General features: G+C 40.0%; 12 non-coding genes across 12 annotated transcripts; all 12 read left to right on the forward strand.

The window, feature by feature from the left end:
* Window positions 1–228: 228 nt before the first annotated feature.
* trnak-cuu (transfer RNA lysine (anticodon CUU)) lies at window positions 229–301 on the forward strand. The gene has a single exon. It is a non-coding gene; the product is annotated as a tRNA-Lys (tRNA).
* Window positions 302–1,106: 805 nt separating this feature from the next.
* Window positions 1,107–1,179, forward strand: trnak-cuu (transfer RNA lysine (anticodon CUU)). Its single transcript has one exon. It is a non-coding gene; the product is annotated as a tRNA-Lys (tRNA).
* A 660-nt stretch (window positions 1,180–1,839) lies between these two features.
* trnak-cuu (transfer RNA lysine (anticodon CUU)) lies at window positions 1,840–1,912 on the forward strand. The gene has a single exon. It is a non-coding gene; the product is annotated as a tRNA-Lys (tRNA).
* A 549-nt stretch (window positions 1,913–2,461) lies between these two features.
* Window positions 2,462–2,534, forward strand: trnak-cuu (transfer RNA lysine (anticodon CUU)). Its single transcript has one exon. It is a non-coding gene; the product is annotated as a tRNA-Lys (tRNA).
* Window positions 2,535–3,339: 805 nt separating this feature from the next.
* trnak-cuu (transfer RNA lysine (anticodon CUU)) lies at window positions 3,340–3,412 on the forward strand. Its single transcript has one exon. It is a non-coding gene; the product is annotated as a tRNA-Lys (tRNA).
* Window positions 3,413–4,217: 805 nt separating this feature from the next.
* trnak-cuu (transfer RNA lysine (anticodon CUU)) lies at window positions 4,218–4,290 on the forward strand. The gene has a single exon. It is a non-coding gene; the product is annotated as a tRNA-Lys (tRNA).
* A 660-nt stretch (window positions 4,291–4,950) lies between these two features.
* Window positions 4,951–5,023, forward strand: trnak-cuu (transfer RNA lysine (anticodon CUU)). The gene has a single exon. It is a non-coding gene; the product is annotated as a tRNA-Lys (tRNA).
* Window positions 5,024–5,683: 660 nt separating this feature from the next.
* trnak-cuu (transfer RNA lysine (anticodon CUU)) lies at window positions 5,684–5,756 on the forward strand. Its single transcript has one exon. It is a non-coding gene; the product is annotated as a tRNA-Lys (tRNA).
* Window positions 5,757–6,305: 549 nt separating this feature from the next.
* trnak-cuu (transfer RNA lysine (anticodon CUU)) lies at window positions 6,306–6,378 on the forward strand. The gene has a single exon. It is a non-coding gene; the product is annotated as a tRNA-Lys (tRNA).
* An 805-nt stretch (window positions 6,379–7,183) lies between these two features.
* Window positions 7,184–7,256, forward strand: trnak-cuu (transfer RNA lysine (anticodon CUU)). The gene has a single exon. It is a non-coding gene; the product is annotated as a tRNA-Lys (tRNA).
* An 805-nt stretch (window positions 7,257–8,061) lies between these two features.
* On the forward strand, window positions 8,062–8,134 carry trnak-cuu (transfer RNA lysine (anticodon CUU)). The gene has a single exon. It is a non-coding gene; the product is annotated as a tRNA-Lys (tRNA).
* A 660-nt stretch (window positions 8,135–8,794) lies between these two features.
* trnak-cuu (transfer RNA lysine (anticodon CUU)) lies at window positions 8,795–8,867 on the forward strand. The gene has a single exon. It is a non-coding gene; the product is annotated as a tRNA-Lys (tRNA).
* The last annotated feature ends 103 nt before the right edge of the window (window positions 8,868–8,970 follow it).

Here is an 8,970-nt window from a genome sequence, read left to right on the forward strand (position 1 = left end):
TCCAGTGTAAATACCAAGTTATTAGTTTTAGCTACCTTTCGTTTTTTTATTCGGGTAAAAATTGACCTTTTTAAGTCCCTCCTTTCATATTTTCGGCTTTCTTATTCATGTAATAAGAGCAAATAACGAAAATGAACAGTCAAGAGAAACTATGCTGTAGTGCCAGAGAGAATTGCAGTATTTCAGAAGAAATGGGTTGGGTCCGTCCACGATGGGAAACGTCAGAGTGCCCGGCTAGCTCAGTCGGTAGAGCATGAGACTCTTAATCTCAGGGTCGTGGGTTCCAGCCCCACGTTGGGCGTCATCACTCTATTTGGGAAGGACGAATGGGATGTTGGACCGCTGAAGGAAAACATCAAAATCCATTCTCTATGTGCATTCACATAATCCTTCTTCTTGCAAAGTATGTGCAGGCCCACTTTTAAATTCGGAGGATTTCATGGATATTTTGAGAACTTTTTGTGACGCTAGTTGCTAACCAGTTTAATCCAATAACAGAACAGAAATCCATTCTCTATGTGCCTTCACATAATCCTTGTTCTTGCAAAGTATGTGCAGGCCCACTTTTAAATTCGGAGGATTTCATGGATATTTTGAGAACTTTTTGTGACGCTAGTTGCTAACCAGTTTAATCCAATAACTTCACGCCACATGAAAACGGGTCACGATTCTTAAAAACTTCTTATGCTTGTATAAAAGTAGGTACCTACATATGGAAGACGAAACTAATGAAGTTCAAAAAGAATCTTGTCCGCCACAAAATTTCCTTCCAGTGTAAATACCAAGTTATTAGTTTTAGCTACCTTTCGTTTTTTTATTCGGGTAAAAATTGACCTTTTTAAGTCCCTCCTTTCATATTTTCGGCTTTCTTATTCATGTAATAAGAGCAAATAACGAAAATGAACAGTCAAGAGAAACTATGCTGTAGTGCCAGAGAGAATTGCAGTATTTCAGAAGAAATGGGTTGGCATCGGCTTTCGTATTCATGTAATAAGAGCAAATAACGAAAATGAACAGTCAAGAGAAACTATGCTGTAGTGCCAGAGAGAATTGCAGTATTTCAGAAGAAATGGGTTGGGTCCGTCCACGATGGGAAACGTCAGAGTGCCCGGCTAGCTCAGTCGGTAGAGCATGAGACTCTTAATCTCAGGGTCGTGGGTTCGAGCCCCACGTTGGGCGTCATCACTCTATTTGGGAAGGACGAATGGGATGTTGGACCGCTGAAGGAAAACATCAAAATCCATTCTCTATGTGCATTCACATAATCCTTCTTCTTGCAAAGTATGTGCAGGCCCACTTTTAAATTCGGAGGATTTCATGGATATTTTGAGAACTTTTTGTGACGCTAGTTGCTAACCAGTTTAATCCAATAACTTCACACCACATGAAAACGGGTCACGATTCTTAAAAACTTCTTATGCTTGTATAAAAGTAGGTACCTACATATGGAAGACGAAACTAATGAAGTTCAAAAAGAATCTTGTCCGCCACAAAATTTCCTTCCAGTGTAAATACCAAGTTATTAGTTTTAGCTACCTTTCGTTTTTTTATTCGGGTAAAAATTGACCTTTTTAAGTCCCTCCTTTCATATTTTCGGCTTTCTTATTCATGTAATAAGAGCAAATAACGAAAATGAACAGTCAAGAGAAACTATGCTGTAGTGCCAGAGAGAATTGCAGTATTTCAGAAGAAATGGGTTGGCATCGGCTTTCGTATTCATGTAATAAGAGCAAATAACGAAAATGAACAGTCAAGAGAAACTATGCTGTAGTGCCAGAGAGAATTGCAGTATTTCAGAAGAAATGGGTTGGGTCCGTCCACGATGGGAAACGTCAGAGTGCCCGGCTAGCTCAGTCGGTAGAGCATGAGACTCTTAATCTCAGGGTCGTGGGTTCGAGCCCCACGTTGGGCGTCATCACTCTATTTGGGAAGGACGAATGGGATGTTGGACCGCTGAAGGAAAACATCAAAATCCATTCTCTATGTGCATTCACATAATCCTTGTTCTTGCAAAGTATGTGCAGGCCCACTTTTAAATTCGGAGGATTTCATGGATATTTTGAGAACTTTTTGTGACGCTAGTTGCTAACCAGTTTAATCCAATAACTTCACGCCACATGAAAACGGGTCACGATTCTTAAAAATTTCTTATGCTGGTATAAAAGTAGGTACCTACATATGGAAGACGAAACTAATGAAGTTCAAAAAGAATCTTGTCCGCCACAAAATTTCCTTCCAGTGTAAATACCAAGTTATTAGTTTTAGCTACCTTTCGTTTTTTTATACGGGTAAAATTGACCTTTTTAAGTCCCTCCTTTCATATTTCCCGCTTTCGTATTCATGTAATGAGAGCAAACAACGGAAATGAACAGTCAAGAGAAACTATGCTGTAGTGCCAGAGAGAATTGCAGTATTTCAGAAGAAATGGGTTGGGTCCGTCCACGATGGGAAACGTCAGAGTGCCCGGCTAGCTCAGTCGGTAGAGCATGAGACTCTTAATCTCAGGGTCGTGGGTTCGAGCCCCACGTTGGGCGTCATCACTCTATTTGGGAAGGACGAATGGGATGTTGGACCGCTGAAGGAAAACATCAAAATCCATTCTCTATGTGCATTCACATAATCCTTGTTCTTGCAAAGTATGTGCAGGCCCACTTTTAAATTCGGAGGATTTCATGGATATTTTGAGAACTTTTTGTGACGCTAGTTGCTAACCAGTTTAATCCAATAACAGAACAGAAATCCATTCTCTATGTGCCTTCACATAATCCTTGTTCTTGCAAAGTATGTGCAGGCCCACTTTTAAATTCGGAGGATTTCATGGATATTTTGAGAACTTTTTGTGACGCTAGTTGCTAACCAGTTTAATCCAATAACTTCACGCCACATGAAAACGGGTCACGATTCTTAAAAACTTCTTATGCTTGTATAAAAGTAGGTACCTACATATGGAAGACGAAACTAATGAAGTTCAAAAAGAATCTTGTCCGCCACAAATTTTCCTTCCAGTGTAAATACCAAGTTATTAGTTTTAGCTACCTTTCGTTTTTTTATTCGGGTAAAAATTGACCTTTTTAAGTCCCTCCTTTCATATTTTCGGCTTTCTTATTCATGTAATAAGAGCAAATAACGAAAATGAACAGTCAAGAGAAACTATGCTGTAGTGCCAGAGAGAATTGCAGTATTTCAGAAGAAATGGGTTGGCATCGGCTTTCGTATTCATGTAATAAGAGCAAATAACGAAAATGAACAGTCAAGAGAAACTATGCTGTAGTGCCAGAGAGAATTGCAGTATTTCAGAAGAAATGGGTTGGGTCCGTCCACGATGGGAAACGTCAGAGTGCCCGGCTAGCTCAGTCGGTAGAGCATGAGACTCTTAATCTCAGGGTCGTGGGTTCGAGCCCCACGTTGGGCGTCATCACTCTATTTGGGAAGAACGAATGGGATGTTGGACCGCTGAAGGAAAACATCAAAATCCATTCTCTATGTGCATTCACATAATCCTTGTTCTTGCAAAGTATGTGCAGGCCCACTTTTAAATTCGGAGGATTTCATGGATATTTTGAGAACTTTTTGTGACGCTAGTTGCTAACCAGTTTAATCCAATAACAGAACAGAAATCCATTCTCTATGTGCCTTCACATAATCCTTGTTCTTGCAAAGTATGTGCAGGCCCACTTTTAAATTCGGAGGATTTCATGGATATTTTGAGAACTTTTTGTGACGCTAGTTGCTAACCAATTTAATCCAATAACTTCACGCCACATGAAAACGGGTCACGATTCTTAAAAACTTCTTATGCTTGTATAAAAGTAGGTACCTACATATGGAAGACGAAACTAATGAAGTTCAAAAAGAATCTTGTCCGCCACAAAATTTCCTTCCAGTGTAAATACCAAGTTATTAGTTTTAGCTACCTTTCGTTTTTTTATTCGGGTAAAAATTGACCTTTTTAAGTCCCTCCTTTCATATTTTCGGCTTTCTTATTCATGTAATAAGAGCAAATAACGAAAATGAACAGTCAAGAGAAACTATGCTGTAGTGCCAGAGAGAATTGCAGTATTTCAGAAGAAATGGGTTGGCATCGGCTTTCGTATTCATGTAATAAGAGCAAATAACGAAAATGAACAGTCAAGAGAAACTATGCTGTAGTGCCAGAGAGAATTGCAGTATTTCAGAAGAAATGGGTTGGGTCCGTCCACGATGGGAAACGTCAGAGTGCCCGGCTAGCTCAGTCGGTAGAGCATGAGACTCTTAATCTCAGGGTCGTGGGTTCGAGCCCCACGTTGGGCGTCATCACTCTATTTGGGAAGGACGAATGGGATGTTGGACCGCTGAAGGAAAACATCAAAATCCATTCTCTATGTGCATTCACATAATCCTTCTTCTTGCAAAGTATGTGCAGGCCCACTTTTAAATTCGGAGGATTTCATGGATATTTTGAGAACTTTTTGTGACGCTAGTTGCTAACCAGTTTAATCCAATAACTTCACGCCACATGAAAACGGGTCACGATTCTTAAAAACTTCTTATGCTTGTATAAAAGTAGGTACCTACATATGGAAGACGAAACTAATGAAGTTCAAAAAGAATCTTGTCCGCCACAAAATTTCCTTCCAGTGTAAATACCAAGTTATTAGTTTTAGCTACCTTTCGTTTTTTTATTCGGGTAAAAATTGACCTTTTTAAGTCCCTCCTTTCATATTTTCGGCTTTCTTATTCATGTAATAAGAGCAAATAACGAAAATGAACAGTCAAGAGAAACTATGCTGTAGTGCCAGAGAGAATTGCAGTATTTCAGAAGAAATGGGTTGGCATCGGCTTTCGTATTCATGTAATAAGAGCAAATAACGAAAATGAACAGTCAAGAGAAACTATGCTGTAGTGCCAGAGAGAATTGCAGTATTTCAGAAGAAATGGGTTGGGTCCGTCCACGATGGGAAACGTCAGAGTGCCCGGCTAGCTCAGTCGGTAGAGCATGAGACTCTTAATCTCAGGGTCGTGGGTTCGAGCCCCACGTTGGGCGTCATCACTCTATTTGGGAAGGACGAATGGGATGTTGGACCGCTGAAGGAAAACATCAAAATCCATTCTCTATGTGCATTCACATAATCCTTGTTCTTGCAAAGTATGTGCAGGCCCACTTTTAAATTCGGAGGATTTCATGGATATTTTGAGAACTTTTTGTGACGCTAGTTGCTAACCAGTTTAATCCAATAACTTCACGCCACATGAAAACGGGTCACGATTCTTAAAAACTTCTTATGCTTGTATAAAAGTAGGTACCTACATATGGAAGACGAAACTAATGAAGTTCAAAAAGAATCTTGTCCGCCACAAAATTTCCTTCCAGTGTAAATACCAAGTTATTAGTTTTAGCTACCTTTCGTTTTTTTATTCGGGTAAAAATTGACCTTTTTAAGTCCCTCCTTTCATATTTTCGGCTTTCTTATTCATGTAATAAGAGCAAATAACGAAAATGAACAGTCAAGAGAAACTATGCTGTAGTGCCAGAGAGAATTGCAGTATTTCAGAAGAAATGGGTTGGCATCGGCTTTCGTATTCATGTAATAAGAGCAAATAACGAAAATGAACAGTCAAGAGAAACTATGCTGTAGTGCCAGAGAGAATTGCAGTATTTCAGAAGAAATGGGTTGGGTCCGTCCACGATGGGAAACGTCAGAGTGCCCGGCTAGCTCAGTCGGTAGAGCATGAGACTCTTAATCTCAGGGTCGTGGGTTCGAGCCCCACGTTGGGCGTCATCACTCTATTTGGGAAGGACGAATGGGATGTTGGACCGCTGAAGGAAAACATCAAAATCCATTCTCTATGTGCATTCACATAATCCTTGTTCTTGCAAAGTATGTGCAGGCCCACTTTTAAATTCGGAGGATTTCATGGATATTTTGAGAACTTTTTGTGACGCTAGTTGCTAACCAGTTTAATCCAATAACTTCACGCCACATGAAAACGGGTCACGATTCTTAAAAATTTCTTATGCTGGTATAAAAGTAGGTACCTACATATGGAAGACGAAACTAATGAAGTTCAAAAAGAATCTTGTCCGCCACAAAATTTCCTTCCAGTGTAAATACCAAGTTATTAGTTTTAGCTACCTTTCGTTTTTTTATACGGGTAAAATTGACCTTTTTAAGTCCCTCCTTTCATATTTCCCGCTTTCGTATTCATGTAATGAGAGCAAACAACGGAAATGAACAGTCAAGAGAAACTATGCTGTAGTGCCAGAGAGAATTGCAGTATTTCAGAAGAAATGGGTTGGGTCCGTCCACGATGGGAAACGTCAGAGTGCCCGGCTAGCTCAGTCGGTAGAGCATGAGACTCTTAATCTCAGGGTCGTGGGTTCGAGCCCCACGTTGGGCGTCATCACTCTATTTGGGAAGGACGAATGGGATGTTGGACCGCTGAAGGAAAACATCAAAATCCATTCTCTATGTGCATTCACATAATCCTTGTTCTTGCAAAGTATGTGCAGGCCCACTTTTAAATTCGGAGGATTTCATGGATATTTTGAGAACTTTTTGTGACGCTAGTTGCTAACCAGTTTAATCCAATAACAGAACAGAAATCCATTCTCTATGTGCCTTCACATAATCCTTGTTCTTGCAAAGTATGTGCAGGCCCACTTTTAAATTCGGAGGATTTCATGGATATTTTGAGAACTTTTTGTGACGCTAGTTGCTAACCAGTTTAATCCAATAACTTCACGCCACATGAAAACGGGTCACGATTCTTAAAAACTTCTTATGCTTGTATAAAAGTAGGTACCTACATATGGAAGACGAAACTAATGAAGTTCAAAAAGAATCTTGTCCGCCACAAATTTTCCTTCCAGTGTAAATACCAAGTTATTAGTTTTAGCTACCTTTCGTTTTTTTATTCGGGTAAAAATTGACCTTTTTAAGTCCCTCCTTTCATATTTTCGGCTTTCTTATTCATGTAATAAGAGCAAATAACGAAAATGAACAGTCAAGAGAAACTATGCTGTAGTGCCAGAGAGAATTGCAGTATTTCAGAAGAAATGGGTTGGCATCGGCTTTCGTATTCATGTAATAAGAGCAAATAACGAAAATGAACAGTCAAGAGAAACTATGCTGTAGTGCCAGAGAGAATTGCAGTATTTCAGAAGAAATGGGTTGGGTCCGTCCACGATGGGAAACGTCAGAGTGCCCGGCTAGCTCAGTCGGTAGAGCATGAGACTCTTAATCTCAGGGTCGTGGGTTCGAGCCCCACGTTGGGCGTCATCACTCTATTTGGGAAGAACGAATGGGATGTTGGACCGCTGAAGGAAAACATCAAAATCCATTCTCTATGTGCATTCACATAATCCTTGTTCTTGCAAAGTATGTGCAGGCCCACTTTTAAATTCGGAGGATTTCATGGATATTTTGAGAACTTTTTGTGACGCTAGTTGCTAACCAGTTTAATCCAATAACAGAACAGAAATCCATTCTCTATGTGCCTTCACATAATCCTTGTTCTTGCAAAGTATGTGCAGGCCCACTTTTAAATTCGGAGGATTTCATGGATATTTTGAGAACTTTTTGTGACGCTAGTTGCTAACCAATTTAATCCAATAACTTCACGCCACATGAAAACGGGTCACGATTCTTAAAAACTTCTTATGCTTGTATAAAAGTAGGTACCTACATATGGAAGACGAAACTAATGAAGTTCAAAAAGAATCTTGTCCGCCACAAAATTTCCTTCCAGTGTAAATACCAAGTTATTAGTTTTAGCTACCTTTCGTTTTTTTATTCGGGTAAAAATTGACCTTTTTAAGTCCCTCCTTTCATATTTTCGGCTTTCTTATTCATGTAATAAGAGCAAATAACGAAAATGAACAGTCAAGAGAAACTATGCTGTAGTGCCAGAGAGAATTGCAGTATTTCAGAAGAAATGGGTTGGCATCGGCTTTCGTATTCATGTAATAAGAGCAAATAACGAAAATGAACAGTCAAGAGAAACTATGCTGTAGTGCCAGAGAGAATTGCAGTATTTCAGAAGAAATGGGTTGGGTCCGTCCACGATGGGAAACGTCAGAGTGCCCGGCTAGCTCAGTCGGTAGAGCATGAGACTCTTAATCTCAGGGTCGTGGGTTCGAGCCCCACGTTGGGCGTCATCACTCTATTTGGGAAGGACGAATGGGATGTTGGACCGCTGAAGGAAAACATCAAAATCCATTCTCTATGTGCATTCACATAATCCTTCTTCTTGCAAAGTATGTGCAGGCCCACTTTTAAATTCGGAGGATTTCATGGATATTTTGAGAACTTTTTGTGACGCTAGTTGCTAACCAGTTTAATCCAATAACTTCACGCCACATGAAAACGGGTCACGATTCTTAAAAACTTCTTATGCTTGTATAAAAGTAGGTACCTACATATGGAAGACGAAACTAATGAAGTTCAAAAAGAATCTTGTCCGCCACAAAATTTCCTTCCAGTGTAAATACCAAGTTATTAGTTTTAGCTACCTTTCGTTTTTTTATTCGGGTAAAAATTGACCTTTTTAAGTCCCTCCTTTCATATTTTCGGCTTTCTTATTCATGTAATAAGAGCAAATAACGAAAATGAACAGTCAAGAGAAACTATGCTGTAGTGCCAGAGAGAATTGCAGTATTTCAGAAGAAATGGGTTGGCATCGGCTTTCGTATTCATGTAATAAGAGCAAATAACGAAAATGAACAGTCAAGAGAAACTATGCTGTAGTGCCAGAGAGAATTGCAGTATTTCAGAAGAAATGGGTTGGGTCCGTCCACGATGGGAAACGTCAGAGTGCCCGGCTAGCTCAGTCGGTAGAGCATGAGACTCTTAATCTCAGGGTCGTGGGTTCGAGCCCCACGTTGGGCGTCATCACTCTATTTGGGAAGGACGAATGGGATGTTGGACCGCTGAAGGAAAACATCAAAATCCATTCTCTATGTGCATTCACATAATCCTTGTTCTTGCAAAG

Source organism: Gasterosteus aculeatus, chromosome 11, assembly GCF_964276395.1.
Source record: "Gasterosteus aculeatus chromosome 11, fGasAcu3.hap1.1, whole genome shotgun sequence".
Classification (NCBI taxonomy): domain Eukaryota; kingdom Metazoa; phylum Chordata; class Actinopteri; order Perciformes; family Gasterosteidae; genus Gasterosteus; species Gasterosteus aculeatus.